Source organism: Palaemon carinicauda, chromosome 25 (genome assembly GCF_036898095.1).
Source record: "Palaemon carinicauda isolate YSFRI2023 chromosome 25, ASM3689809v2, whole genome shotgun sequence".
Classification (NCBI taxonomy): domain Eukaryota; kingdom Metazoa; phylum Arthropoda; class Malacostraca; order Decapoda; family Palaemonidae; genus Palaemon; species Palaemon carinicauda.
This window is the reverse complement of record NC_090749.1, coordinates 90206320-90222640: the sequence shown is the minus strand read 5'-3', so window position 1 is coordinate 90222640 and position 16321 is coordinate 90206320. Positions and strand designations below refer to the sequence as shown.

The 16321-nt window shown below is 38.9% G+C and overlaps 2 long non-coding RNA genes across 2 annotated transcripts in view; both read right to left on the bottom strand.

Annotated features, from left to right (window-relative positions):
- The window catches only part of LOC137619280 (uncharacterized), a 42765-nt gene extending 39543 nt beyond the window's left edge, over positions 1-3222 (bottom strand). The window contains exon 1 of the long non-coding RNA XR_011039883.1: positions 2844-3222. This is a non-coding gene — a long non-coding RNA (uncharacterized lncRNA). The remainder of the gene's footprint in view (positions 1-2843) is intronic.
- LOC137618696 (uncharacterized) overlaps positions 1-16321 on the bottom strand; it is a 408492-nt gene that overhangs the window by 245757 nt on the left and 146414 nt on the right. The gene's annotated exons all lie outside the window — the stretch shown is intronic.

The window sequence follows — 16321 nt, the reverse complement described above, 5'->3', positions numbered from 1 at the left end:
CTCTCATGGCATGGTTAGTCTCGACCCGGCCCTTCATTAGAAGGGGCCAACGTTTGGTTCCCAGTACTGAGTGGAAACTTATTTCTATTTGAACACTATGTTGTATGGATATTTATTCATATTTAGGCATAGTTAGAATTGAATATGTATAAATATAGGCATAATCAATTTATTTCTATTTGAACACGATGTTGTATGAATATTTATTCATATTTAGGTATAGTTAGAATTGAATATGCACAAATATAGGCACAATCAATTTATTTCTATTTGAACACTATGTTGTATGGATATTTATTCATATTTAGGCATAGTTAGAATTGAAAATGCATAAATATAGGCATAATCAATTTATTTCTATTTGAACACGATGTTGTATGGATATTTATCCATATTTATACATATTTAGAATTAAATATATGCATAAATATAGGCATAGTTATGTTCATATATTTTTATTTGGACTTTCAAGAATAACTAATGAATATTACCAACGCAAATTCAAAGTGTCATTAAAGTAAGTACAGTTTACTTTGTATTCATGTTAAATCCTTTCCTTTACAGCAAAACGAGATTGGCCACCCGTGGTCTGAGTGAGCTCTGTCTGTAACGGAGCTCCGGTAACAATCCCCGGTACAAAGGTCCGTCATAGTGATTATTATGTAACCTTGAGAGCGAAGAAACTAAACACTAGATCAAATAAACTACGTTTAAAATCTCTCACCGCATAAAGCCTGGGAACAAGAATAAAACTCTAGAAACGTTTTACCTTCTTCCTCTACAGCGACTAGGGAGAAGAGTAAAAAACGAGAACAACGTTACCCGCTTGAACGAAACGTTTATTCTCCTCTCTCTCCCTCGTCTCTATCTCTCTCTCTCTTCTCTCTTGACTTAGAACCTGAGAGAAGAGCCCAATTATATATCGTTAAAACATTATTTGCTAAAGGAAAAAACTGAAAGGTTTCCCAAATAAAAAGTTCCTTTATTTAGAATTTAAACCATTTAAGCTAAGAAAGAATGAACGAAACGCTAGAATCGGTTTACTCTTACTGCAACGTGAAACCGTGAAATACTCTCTCTCTATCGTAACGATAGAGCGCATGTTGAACGTTCTGAACGTCAACAACTGCGGAGACTAAACTAAACGTTAGTTCATCTTTGAAAACAGTACGAGACTATCAAAGAAATTCTTTCAAAAACATTAAAATTAAAAAAGTATAAATTCTTAAAAGGAAAATACGATATGACGGGCTCAATGTTAATTAACTTCGGTTCCAAGTAAGGACCGCCTACTATTAGGAAAGGTCGCATATAAACAAACATAAAAATTAATTTTTATAAGTTTATAATAAATGGAAAGTTAATCGAAGAGGCCTATAAAGGCGGAGAGATATAAAATAAATAGATCTATAACTTGTTAAGCAAAATTACCAAAAACCTAAACACACTTCCGTCTAAGGGAAGGGTCGGCCATTTAAAAGTAAAAGAGAGTCCATACTCTCTTCGTCACCAACACTTCCGTCTAAGGGAAGGGTCGGCCATTTAAAAGTGAAAGAGAGTCCATACTCTCTTCGTCACCATAATTAAATCTATCCAAAACGAGTTCAAGTTTTGAAATGAAGAAAAAACCCCTGCATAGCGAAACCTCAAAACTGGAATAGTGTACTTCACCAAATCGTTGTGAAAACAAATCCAGTTAGGGACGGCGTATTTAGTAGATCTTGCCTGTGGCACGACAGAGGGAAAATTGGTTCGTTGTTGACATCGAGTACTTGAGTACCTACTTGACAGATGGCGCTGTTGATGTACACCCCCACCTGTATAGCGATCGCTGGCGTATTCCTCCCGTAGGTTTTTTCTGTCGGGCAGCAGGGATGCAGCTATATGATCATCGGGTAAGTTTGATATTGAAAAATACATAAACACCAATAATGTTTAAATATATTAAGTATAAGAAAAGGTAAGTTAAAAGACAAAACAATAGTGGCCGTCAAGTGAGGATAGGAGCGGAGACTTCCGATCACTATCCGAGCCAAAAGTAAAGTGGAGTATTCTCCGGTGTGTGTGAGGGGGAGGGGTAGCTAGCTACCCCTCCCTACCCCCCGGCTAACTAGCGGTGGGGTAGGAAACCCTCGTTAAAACTTTATGGCTCGTCATCGGCTGCGCCGAAATAATCACCCCATGTAAATACCGTGGTTTGTATTTCAGTTACGGAACAAAAATGTTTTACAATCTTATGGAGAAATATGCTTGAATTATCAAGGAATAAAAATCATAAAATCATGAAGAATATCGAGCAATGCTTGACTTGCCTAAAGATAATGTTGTACAGTATACAATTAAAACTAACCCAGGGCTAGTAAAGAATAGGTAAACCTGATCAACAAAGCAGAATGGTCATAGACATAACCTGGTTAGTCAGTACAGCATATATAAATATCTGATTAGCCTTTGATACTAGAGTACTGAGCAATACGGTAATGTATTATAAAATAGTGTGGTCTCATTTCTATCACTGGAGAGGAATCCATTTCTAAAAGCTCAGCAAGAAGTTGATAATGATTATAGGTACAGTATCATACGACACTGTATATAGTAATTATTTTAAAGGAATTATTAAGCCAGACCTTTTAATTGAAGGGCCGAGACTAGAGAATAAGAAAATCTAACGGTCAAGAGGGAAGATGGAAAATGGAAGTAACCTAACCCAAAGGCCACTGAGATCTATGACACGGCCTCTTACACATTGGGAACAGTAACCAGAGGGAACTGTTCTTAATATCAACCCTACTTATATTTCCATAGTATGATATGGTACCCAAAACCCTGATTCCCAAACTCACCAATGAAACAAGAGGCGTCTTCAGTGGATGTCCCTTCAGCCAATACCTGTCTGATTCAGTCTTTGGACAAGAGAATTCAACGCAATGGATTCCATTGTTTCTGGATTTATCTGATCCTCTTCATTTCTTCTTTCTATAAATGGCAGAATAAGGAACCATCTGCATCTCCATTGAAGTGTCTGACTCTACTGACACCGAAGAAGACGAGGGGGTCTGGAGTCACGGCCATGATGGAACCCGATAAGCTGAGCTGCTATGAGGCTGGATGGCGATTGTCTTAGTCACCTTTGTGGTGAGACTCCTGACAATACGAGGGGTGTTATCTCCTGCCACAGCAAAGATTAGGACAATCAGCTTGATGCCAGAAGGCGATTACAACGTCTTCCTGAGGAATATAAAAAAGAAATTTACTTTGTGAAAAAAATAATATGAAATGCTGCATATTGTGCTGTGCATGAAATTCATAATCACATAAAAAAACAGCTTAAGGAATGAAAATGATAAAACTATGAGGAATAAGAGAGATGTTTGACTCTTCTCAAGGTAACACATTATTGTACTGTACTCTATAGTCTACCATCTGTCTACAAGCAATGCTCAATGGTAGTACAGTATTCATTTTGATATGCAAAAGTCTGAAACATAAGATAAACAAAAATTATATAGTCTTAGTTTAAATTACTAAGTGAATTATTTTTCAATATAAATCCCAATTGAATAAATGATAATGAATAAATATACATTATTGTACAATTGTAATTTATTTCCATGAAATCTGTTAAACCATTTAGATTTGGTCTTGAATATTGGGTATTTCTTGAACAATAGAAAATGGAAGAAAACTTTGGAGTAAAATTGGAAGAAAGAAAAAGGATCAAAATCAGAGTTTGCTAAGGAAAGTAAAATAGCCACAAGAATAAACAGACCATAAGTGCTGCGACACCTAATTGCGCTGAGCACGGTATGCCGAAACCAGCGTCTCCCAGAAGGAAACGTCCTTGAAATTGACCAAAACCTTAACTAACCTAACTCTGAGATTTTGTCCTTAGACTGACAAGGAGATATTCTATAATATTAATTTGTTTACAATTTGAGGTCATTTCATGGCTGGCATATGTTTAGGCCAAGACAGGTTCAATGCAGGTCAAAGAGAAAAAAAACCAAAGTCCGAGAGATCAGGTTTCTGAGAATCTTTTGTTTCGTGACGAGATTTTGTCAACTCGCAGTTGAAAATTGAAAATTCTTATTTGCCTACTTCTGTACAATGTCTGTTTAACCTAAAATAAAATTAGTAAAACTAAATGCAATAAAACCCATTACCCAAAAAATCCCACAATTATCGTAAAAGTTACATGGGCGCAGACCCTACCGACGCTGGTAAAAGTTTATTTAGGTTAGGGAAACATTTCGAAGAGACAGTGTATTTTTTCCTGTATTGAATAGCGTGATTTAACCAAATTTGACCTTCATTTCAATCGCAACCAAACAGAACAACCAGTTCGGCTTACAAAGAAGTTAGCCGATCTGGTTGTTCTGTTTGGTTGCGATTGAAATGAAGGTCAAATTTGGTTAAATCACTTTATTTAATACAGGAAAACAGACATTTTCTGTTTGAAATCTTTTACCCTAAATATAAAAGTTCTTCTTCCGCCGTGGGCTCGCTTCGCTGGCCGAAAAATAAAAACCCTAAGCTCCGTATGTACTGGCAAAACTGGTACGTACATACGAACGAACGAACGAATGGGAGCGAATACAACCGATCCGTAGAAGTTCAAAATCTAAATGAGAAATAGACCATTAGTATAAAATATAGATAATTTGTGCAGTTTTCAATGGATTTATTATACAAGAACATAATGTATAGAGAAGAAAAGGTTTGTTTTCCCATTATATCCCGTTTTCCCCAATGTGTTTTCCCCAACCAAAAACCCAAAGTTGGTTTTGGGTAAGAAAGGTTTCCCCGACCAAAACTATAATAATATCAACCAACCTGTGACTTGAGGAGGTCCTTTAACCTCATGTTCTTGGGGTCCTGAGGTTAAATCTATCCCATAGACACAATTTATATGGGAAACTCTGTCTAATAATATAAGGATAAAACGTCTCTAGGGATTAAATATCCTACAGGATATGGGATATGGGGAGGCCACCCACAGACCTATATAATGGCCTTATACAATAACAATACCCTTTATATGATGACAAGATTACATTGATTATATTAACTATATTCTGAAGCAACATTAAATAAGAAATGTAACTTACTTTAGATTATATTACATAAGAAAAACGAAGCCATTTTTCCTTCGATTGACAACAAATTCTCGATTTCTGGTTATTAAAGAAAACGGGATATCATGAAATTCAGGAATCATGGTAGACTTCGATATATCTACATTTAAGTTTCAATTCGTGAATTTTGCATATTTATTGATTTAAATTAAACAATTGTGTGTCATATTTTTAATATATTATAAATATAGATTATTTCTATTAATATATAAATCTTCAAGCCACTAGGTCCATGAAATAATTTAGTTTTTTAAGATTTTTTTTACATTAGACAAAATTCTTTCTTATGCTCCAAATCACTTTAAAAAAATCCTATATGTTAATAAAATATATATGATTGTTAAATAAAAACAAAAAATACAAAAAGCCTTTAATATACTAGAATTAATAATGAATAAACGAAATATAACGTCTACACATCATGTAGTTTATAGCAAATTTCCCCCAACAATAATTGTACTTGAAGTAACACTAAGTGTTTTTAACCAGAGTTTGCAACATTGCATTAACAAAACTTGCATTGAATAATAGCGAGTTTTATTCTTCTTGGAGGAAATGTATGTGAAAAGAATATCTATCAAATAATTAAATTTTATATATAAATTTTGAAGGAAATGGCGACCTTTTGCAAACTCACTTCCTTTGCATATTAAATAAGAATTAATGTTATTATCATAATTGCTCTCCAATAGCCGTTAGGTAAAGCCAGACTTCTATTAACATTAACAGAAATTGCCCCAAGATTAATTGCTTCATTAAATCAAATGTATCAATACATCATTTCTAATAAGAAAGATATTTAGTGCATGATTGGACAAGAGATTTTGAAACGAATCTGTACTAAATTAAGGGTTTTAGAAATGATCTATTAGATAAATGTCCAACAAGATATTTGAAGATGTCTTTGTTTCTCTATTGAAATATGTCTTACCCAGAGACACGAATACAGGAATGGGCGAAAAGGAATGAACACATAAGTAAAGGGGATGAAAATGATTAAGAATTTTGGACATAGAAGTGTGAAAGGTGAATGGTAAGGAAAGGGTAGCGAAAGTTTCAACTGATTCTTTCTCATTAAACAGAGAAGAGAGAAGTTTGAAAGCAAATAAATATGTATGTGGAATACATAGAGAAAATGTTGATTGAATAATATATAGATGACTAATATAGAGATCTTTGGGAATTCACGAAACAGAAAATAAGTTGAGAATAATTGAAAGATTTTGACGGAAACAAAGTGTGTCTACGTAGGCCTATTGGAATCTTGTAGAAATGAAAGTGGAGATGAGAAAAATGTGTTATTGGATTATCTGCATTTCTTTTGTTCAACATCTTTGTGGATGGAGTGATGGGAGATCTCTGAGAGAAGACACAGGGTGATGGAACAGAGTCAGTTGTGGGATAAGGAAATTAATGGTGAATAGGGAGAGAGGGCTGGTTGGTGATTGCAAAGGATAGTGATGCTTGGGGATAGTGAAAAGCAATTGAAGAAACTGGTGAAAGAGATTAAAAGCATTTTCAAAGTAAGAATTTTAGAGCAACTTTGAGCAAGGGGACAGAAATTAAAGAAAAGATAGAGTTAAAGTATGTCAAAATAGATGGATGAGGAACAGAATAATTTCATTGATATATTTAGTAAGGACTAGTGCGATGTGGGATACTCTAACTACCCAGGAATGTTATACAACAGACAGATCTTGTAGGTCCTGTAGGGCACAGGGCTCCCCTGTGTGATAGGATCAGGGATTTCAACCCTAAACTAAAGTAAAGTAAGTACAGCGGATGATGATAGTAAGATGACAAAGGAGGTAAGTTGAAGAAATAGTTAAAGTCAGAAAAGCAGCCGGATGTGTGCAAGAGACGGCTACGATACTCGAGTTGTAATGAAACCCAGGTTGGAATGTACGGAGGCAGAGTTGAACCCACTTTTCTTTAGAGAAGTTAAGTGCGGATGTTGAATGGGATGAAAGAAAAAAGGTTGAAGCTGTCGAGATGAAGTTTGCATAATATATACGATGTAAGAAGAATCAATTTGATGAAAATTTAAAAAAATGGTAAAGGATTGAATGAAGGTGACAGTATTGATCTGAACATTGTGAAGTGGTCTGGTCATGTGGGAAGAATGGGTGCTGACAACAGGTTTATTATTACTGACCATTGTTAGAGGCAGGATGAGAGGAGGAGTCCCATCAAAGGATGTGAGAGATGACACTGAAGGACTTGAGTTAAGGAAAGGATTGAAGGACCCACAACAGATGTGCAGGAAGTACTAAAAGATCCCTTGCAAGATGGAGGTGCATAATGGGGCAGTGTCTGTCTCTGTAGGGATTTGATGTGCTGTTGGGGAGGTTTCTGTGTAGGTGTGTGAAGTGACTGGTGTGGATGTTCTACTGCACAGGAGGCTCATCCTTGATTTATCTCTTAGAAGCTGAATGTGGCAGTGAAAGTTGTCTTCTTTTCCCCGAGACAGCCACCACTTGGAAGAAATGACTACTGTACATTCATATGTGTGTTCATAAAATGATGTTGGTACATCTGCTTACCTTTCATCTCCTCCCATTTCTTCATTTCCTTAACTGACGAAATCGTAAAATTCGTTAATTTCACAATATTTTCCTTATTTTGTCGAGTTTTATGTTAATTCTTGACATCCCTTCTATCACATATCTGTTCTCTCTTTATAAAACTTCGAATAATGACAACAAAACACTTTCCAGGGTCTTAAAACTCGCTATTATATTGACGTATATTTGCTATAAAAGGAAACCATCGTGCCTCCCGTTAAGGCGTTGGCGACGCTGACATGGAAGGCGTCGGTTTGATGACGTCATCGAAACTAAAGCGTCTATTGACTGAGGTCACGTGACAGAGCGACTCCCATTACAAGATGACTTCAGGTTTCTTTCAATGTAAACAAAACACCTAAACTCTTCTTCTTCTTACTAAATGAAGTGTGATTAAAATCAGATTCGTTTTGATGTTTCTGAACTATTTGAATTGTTATCTTTAATTATTCTATCATGTATATTTACTTATATTTATCCAGAATCATACCATGTGCTAAATAAGAGTTTATATATGAGACCCACAGGCCCTTACCTTAACTCCAAAATTAGTTTTCTCCTACGTTCATTTAATAGATCTTGAATAAGTAGACAAAGTCTAGAAGCCCCTACTAGATCCTTTATGCCATTTAATGGTCCAATTAGTTTATCTTGCTTAATCTTGACTAAGTTCTCTAGGTACCATTCGGTCCACAACCTTAGAGCCATTGTTTAGTTTAGATCGTCTACCTTCACCATTGCTCAAAGTCATTACAGAAATACTAAATACAGTTCACCAAATTACATACTTACACTCCATGACTGTGTCCTTAGATTTGGCCCCACAATCAAGTCATTTACATCACTAGTATAGGCCATGCAATAAGGTAGGCTTCACCGCTAGGGAAGATTTTAAGCTCACAGGAATTTTCAAGTTTTGGTATTATAGAAACCCAAATAAAGGAGCAATTTTTCTTTAAATCATATGTGGGGAACTTGAGTCATTAAGTCATTTGGAGTAAATACAGCAAGGCCTCTTCACTGTCAATACAGATCATGTGGGATGACACTATTATCATTACCAAAGGATCTTTGCAGCAACTCTTTGCCCTAGAGTGGCACCAATGTTGTCAGATACATTGACATCAATTTCAAAATGTTGTACAATCACTTGAGAGAGAGAGAGAGAGAGAGAGAGAGAGAGAGAGAGAGAGAGAGAGAGAGAGAGAGAGAGAGAGAGAGAGAGAGAGAGAGAGATCTAACAAATCTTTCCTTTTTACGTAGGTGGCACTTTTTTCCCCTACAACAAAAACAAATCATAGGTGATTATTTTAATAACATGATTAGAAATATTTCTGAGCACTTTATTGTTATCATCTTACATTCCAGTAAGCATATCAAGAGTATTGTGCCAGACGTATATCAAAACAAATACTTCCGTCCCGCACTGACCCTTCTGGGACACCGCTAATGTTGAGTGTGTATTCTCACTCACTAACATCCAGTGGACTGACGAGTGAAACAAGTTGGATGTGATTTCTGTAGAAGCTATGTCACAATGTGCATGGAACTTTAACTCTCAGTGTAAAGAATCTTTTATGCTCCAAATGAAAAGAAAGTTACATTAGTTTCCTTTTTCATTTTTTATTGTTTCCAATAAAGTTCTTGCTCTAAGTTTTTCACTTACAAGTGTATGATAATTATGTCTACGTTCTATAATACATTGTCCTGGCTGTGTATGTCGGTATAAATTTGTATATATGATGAGGAATTTCAAGTGTCCAGGATTTCTAATCTTGTAGTTTGCCGACCTAAGCAACAGTAACATTTATATCATGCTGCCTTCCATGTAAGTTCTGGTTGTTGCAAACTGCAAAACTATTAGCGATTTTAATCAACTGTAAACACAAGAGTAAGAAAATGGAAATCTACTAAGATAGAATCTTGCTGCTTTTCAATTGTCAAACTTCCCCTCTGCACCAAACAAGAGATCATGAAAAAAGCAGAGCCAATTCAGATTAGATTGACCAACAAAAACACAATAATTAGTTTTCATTTACTTTACTGGAGAGGTGATTGCAGGATTTCTATAAGTACAAAGCTCTGATCTGAGGGGAAAATGGGGAAACACTCTACAATTGACCAGTTTGGTCGAAAGTAAAAAAAAGATGGACAACAGAGTGAAGTAAAGACCCTATGGTCATGTCTACAGTGCAATGCTTGAGGAGGACAGTCAACAACCCCTTCTGACTATATCCATAGAATTTGGACCATATGGCTTGGCATTGGGACCATGGAGGTCATTCAGTTTCCCAAGAGGGAAAATTAAGTTAAAGAAATGAACAAGACCACAAGATGGTAGAATTGAAACCTCAATCAAACTGTACAATATAAAAAAGGCATTAGAAGCGACGGAGTCAAAGGTGTCCAAGACCCTTTCTGTCCAAAGACCCAATCTTGTGACTCAGTCCTTCCTGAGGAAACGTGATTCACGAAGCTCCAGCAATTAGAAATGATCTGGGAGAAGGAAGGATTTGATATCATAAAACCTCTTGAGAAGGACAAAAGAGGAAACTGTTCACAAACCTAACATATAACTCTGATCAGGTCATCACCCTTATTGTTTTGTCTACGAAGGTTGCCAGATCTTCAGAGTACCAACAAGAATCCAGGACAGCAGATCTAGGACTTTGACATTCAGGATTCTAAAGAGATTACAATCAATTTTGAAAGTAGACACATACGAAAACGATGGGATAAATAGTAACAAGGAAACCTCAGAAGACAATACTGTAAAGGTACCTTGCAAAGGGAAAAAGTTGTGTCCATATACCGAAAAAAAAAAAAACTGATGAATTTTGGCCAAGTGCTATCTGGGGAAACCTCAACAGGTAGGACAGTGCACTGAAGTGAAACCTGAGAGATATTGGCCAGTGAGATGAAAATAGGAAATGGGAATGGACATGAGGTAGAAGGGTATAAAGCACCTAATTACAAGGGGGAAGAAAAGTGGAGCGGTTTGAACAGCAAGATGGTAGAATGGATAAACCATTTGACACTTGAACATTATTAAGTCATCACCCCTACGGTTACAAAATGATTCGGGACGAATAAAGAATGGCTCTCCGTATTGTTAATAATAGAATGCTTACCCTCTGTCAATTGAGCATCAAATGAACTTTACAGAAGACGACTTCATAACAAATAATGCTGAGATTTTGTTCGGTCAATTAGTACGAAGATGCCAATGAAACTCCACTCAGTCGAAACAGACAGACATTACAGACAAGACAGTCTGACCCACGATTGGAACACGACACAAAGAAATGACGAGATCAAATCAGAAGTGGGATTTTAAGCACCTTTGCTAAAACATTAAGAAAACTGTAAATTATTGATTAAAGATGTATAGAATAATCTCTTGGGACAAACTACCTTTAAATATAATTGCGTCTATTGAAATTCCCTTCCCTGAAGCAGGACCCAAAAGAAGTGCCAAAACAGATTGAAATAAAACCTCAACTTCTGCCAAGTGATCATGTTCCTTCTGCAACTTTTCAACACAAGATAATTAAATGAAAGGCCCCACTGAAGATTGATTGTAAGAAACCAATTTCAGAAAAACTTAGAATAACTCAAAATTTCCCCCAAACTCTTAACAACCAACATAAGTTTGATTTGCCTCAAAATATTTTCCTGTCAAAACTAAAGATTGGAAAATTTCGATAAATACAAAACATTTCTTAAAGTTAATTTCCCTATTCACAGATACAGAACAATTTTGACTACTGTTCCTTGAAACTCGAAAGGCAACTGTGAAGTCAAAATTGAAAATTTTGAAAATATAGAAAAACAAAAGCTAATGCTAAATACTCTTGGTTAACATTGAACAATGGTAATAAGTGTCTCATTGGAGAAAGGAAAAACTGCAAAAAGTTGGAGTTTTTGACAAAGTAGTTACATAAATATCTAGGGCAGCACAATACAATACAAACATAGCTGGAAGGAAAAACTACTTGGTTAAGCAGCTCACTTACATCAAGCGTTCAGTTCAGCGCATTACGGCATGGCGGAGAGAGAATAAAGAAGAAAACAAATGGCCAGACATTTTCACTTCTCATTCTACTCTTGGACAAGATGCTTTTCATCTCATGAGGTACATAGGCTCCCTACACAACCACAGATCCTAAAGATAGTCTGGCTTTTCCAGACTCCAGAACTTGCGCTACTGAGTCTTCCTGAAGGATGGAGAGGAACCGATAGCCATGACTCTGTGAGCTTCTTGCACCTTTGAAGGTGCACCAGATGTCTCTGTAGGTGACGAGATAGTGTGCCTGATGGTATTATGAAGACAGAGCAAAACCTTGTCCTTGGATATCCTCTTCTTCACTCTGCCAGTAGAATGACTGAGAAACAGCCTCTGGTACTCTTGTCTGTAAAGTTGGGTTCTCTTCAGGGAGTGCCGTAGCAGCCTCACTAGTCTGGTCTTGGAGGGGAAAGATGAAGATGGAGGACTCTAACCTGGAGTTGTGATGGCTTGGTTCTGCATCTCGGCCACAAAGAAGGGAGACCTTCCTTCGCTCCAAATGACTCATGAGATACCAGATAACAAAATTTCAAGAGCATAAAGAACAAATATCTGATAACTCTTATAAAATCATAAGCCAATATCTCAGATAGAAGCTGCAACATAATAAATGATATGAAAAGTCTTTTGGAGAGATGTGGCCCTCCCAAGCCTGCTGCACTCAACAGAGGAGATAGATAAGTTACAATATTAGAAAACAAAACTTATGGATTGATATAGAGAGCTCTAAAGTATTCACCAATAACTGTATTAATTGCAGAAGTTGGGTCCTCCTGCTACTACATCAGAGATATGTACAAAACTCAACTATGTCAAATATATCAAGAAAGACAATGAAAATGCATTGGTAAAATAGATATTTCTTGACATGTTTTGAAGAACAACACATGGAAATTAATATCCTGGGTCTCCTCCTCAACATAGAGCATATAGACAAAGTAATAAAAGTGTTGGATTAAAATATATGGGAGGAAATATAAAAAAGAAAAGTACTTTACAAGTTCACTGTAGACGGGAACCACCGTACATAAAGAAGGAAACAAATCATTTAAGGAAAAAGGGCATACACCAACAAACTGGACCTGCAATGGAAGAAGAAATTGAAAAAGGCAGATCTAAGAACTCTCTTGACTTTCCATTCCCGAGGCCTGAGCTCTCTGGGAGGATAGGATTGCCCCAACTCCTCATGAGCACAGACAATTCCCAGGAAGAGGAAAGGTAACCATTTCACCACTGAGACTGATATCGGCTATCAATTACTGAAATGCTCCGACCCCAGAAGTATCCAATCAACGACCTCAAGATGGCCCACTCTTCCTCTTTCTCTCTGGCACACAGCTGCAGAGGATATTCACAGATATTCAGACATCCACTTTGCAACGCCTCAAAAAAAGCCTTTTGCTGGAGGACGTACTGAATAATTGCCACCCGTGAAGAAAGAGGGATGCCACTGAGTTGGGATACCTCTGCAGGTGGGACCCATAGAGGAGGTTGGGCCATTGGGTTAGTTCTCTCGGTACCTCGACAAGGAAACAAATTGGTTTGAGGCTACTTGGAATCAATGATTTTGAGTTTTCCTGCCTCGTAACATCAAAGGTCATTGATGCTGAAATCACTTGTTATGAATAAACTATGAAACGCTATTCAACTCAAAACCATAAAAACAAACAGATCAGTGTGAAAACTGAGTAGCTCTCATTAAACTGCTTCTGAAATTAATATAGAAAACAGATTTTAACATAGGAAAAATCTATTTTTGGGCGAGAGAGCCATGTTTTCCTGATGGAAGTTCCTCATTGGCAGCTTCTACTTGGGTTATTTCTGCAAGTGATATACCACAGAAATTTACCTCAGAGGTATCAACGGAGTTCTGTCCTCCGGAGTGAATATCCAGAGAGATATCGTGTATAAATCAGGGATGTTTTAATAACAAGCCATGGTTATCCTTCCCCGAATATTTATCCTTGTCTCGAAGGAAAGGAGAGGGTAGGATACGTGGGCAGGAGAGCTGTTACAACTCCCGATCTCAATATGCTACAACTAACACGTTTCCTGTTGAACCATTCCAGAAGCAGCCATCACGTCACAAGGTTCCACACTGAGAAATGGGAGGGGATGGAAAAATAACGGGCGCGCCATCAGGACGACACGGCTATCTCATCCAAAAATGACAAATTCGTAGATAATTTGTATATTTCCTAACTATACAAACCTTAGCTATTTACATGGGGTAATTACTTCGGAGTAGCTGAATGACGAGCCATAAAGTTTTAACGAGGGTTTCCTACCCCACCGCTAGTTAGCGGGGGAGGGGGGGGGGTTTAGGGAGGGGTAGCTAGCTACCCCTTCCCCCTCATACACACCGGTGAATAGCTCACTTTACTTAGAAGTAGGACTTTTCTTGGGGGACAGGGCTGGCGGGCACATAACTGTAAATAGTTAAGGTTTGTATAGTTAGGAAAAATACAAATTATCTACAATTTTGTCATTTGTTCCGTAACTGAAATACAAACCACGCTATTTACATGGGGTGACTTAACCCTTATGAAGGGAGGTAAGTCCCCTGCCATACTGGCTTTGGCTTGCCCAGGGGCCCCGAACCCGAGTTTATTAAAAGAACTCAAGGGTCGAGGGGCCCCTGCTCCTCGCAGGCAGTTGTGAAACTACTGCGGCCTACGTAAGTTGTGTGTGAAGGTGAGTAGTAACTCGTCCTAGGAAGTTGACCTGGAGTTCTTCAGATGGAAATCTAGACTAGGACTCTCCCAATACCACCTCGTCAGGGTATGGGGACATGACAGTATTACAACTTAATACTAGGAACACAAGGAAGCATGGTTTACCTGCAGAGTTCGAGGTCAGCTGTGCAAAGGACCCAGGATGCTGTTTCTCTCCAAGGGAGGAGAGGATGAAGAATAGAAAAGGGCCAGACAGATCTTTTCATTCATACAGACTAAAACCAGGTAACAATGCCCTCAACCTTCTGCTACTTGTCCAATAAGGAGCCTGAGGTTAGACCAGCTGTTGTGCAGCCACCACAGGGCCGATAGAGAACGTATCGAGCCTCCTGTGTGTCACGTCTTGCAGGTAGTGGGCCGTGAAGGTGGTCTGACGCTTCCACACCCCAGCTTGCAGGACCTGCGTCACCAAAAAGTTCTTCTTGAAGGCCAGGGACGTAGCCACGCCCCTGAAGTCATGCGCCCTAGGGCGACGTGACGGAGGAGGGTCAGGATTCAAGGCCAGGTGGATTACCTTACGAATCCAACCTGAGATGGTATTCCTGGTGACCCTCCTCTTTGTTTCCCTGGTGCTCACAAACAAAGCTCGCACCTGGAGGCGGACTGCAGCTGTTCTTTTAAGATACAACCTTAGACTCCTCACTGGGCACAGTAGGAGATGGTCTGGGTCATCTGTTACAGAACGGAGACTCGAAACCTGGAAAGAGTCGAACCTTGGGTCCGGCACTCCCGGGTTCTGAGTCTTAGCAACAAACTCAGGGACGAAGCCGAACGTTGCCTCCCCCCCTCCCCTTGAATGGGCGACGTCCTAGGAGACACCATGAAGTTCACTGACTCGCTTGGCCGAGGCCAAAGCTAGCAGGAACACCGTCTTCCAGGTAAGGTGGCGATCAGAAGCCTGGCGTAGTGGTTCGTAGGGAGGCCTCTTCAGAGACCTGAAAACTCGAACCACGTTCCATGGAGGAGGTCTCACTTCCGACTGAGGGCAGGTAAGCTCGTAACTCCGTATAAGAAGAGACAGTTCCAGCGAGGAGGAAATGTCCATTCCTTTGAGCCTGAAGGCAAGACTTAAGGCTGAGCGATAGCCTTTCACTGCCGAGACTGAAAGGCGCATTTCTTCTCGCAGATAAACGAGGAACTCCGCTATTGCTGGTAAAGTGGCATCGAGGGGAGAGATACCCCTTCCACGGCACCAACCACAGAAAATTCGCCACTTCGCCTGGTATACTCCTGCGGATGACCTGCGCAGGTGGCCAGACATCCTTTCCGCAACTTGTTGCGAAAATCCTCTCTCTGTGAGGAGATGCTGGATAGTCTCCAGGCATGAAGCTGAAGCGAAGCTATGGCTTTGTGGTAGATGTTGGAGTGTGGTTATTTGAGTAGTTCGCGACGTGGAGGGAGCTCCCTCGGGATCTCCGTGAGGAGCTGCAGAAGGTCCGGGAACCACTCTGCATGCTGCCATAGCGGAGCTGTCAAGGTCATCGAGAGATTAACCGATATTCTGGTCTTGTTGAGTACCCTCCTCATCAGACAGACCGGGGGAAAGGCGTACACATCGACTTTGTCCCACTGTTGTTTGAAGTCATCTTGCCAGAGAGCCTTGATGTCTGGGACTGGGGAGTAGTACAGCGGGAGCTTGGTGTTAAGCGCCGTAGCGAACAGATCCACAAAGTCTTGACTTTGTTGGCTATCTGAGGATCCAAAGACCACTCGGTACTCACTATCTGCGTCGCTCTGCTCAGCTGTCGGCGAGCACATTCCTCTTGCCTGGAATGAAGCGAGCCGCTAGTGAAATCGAGTGGACTTCGGACCATCTCAGGA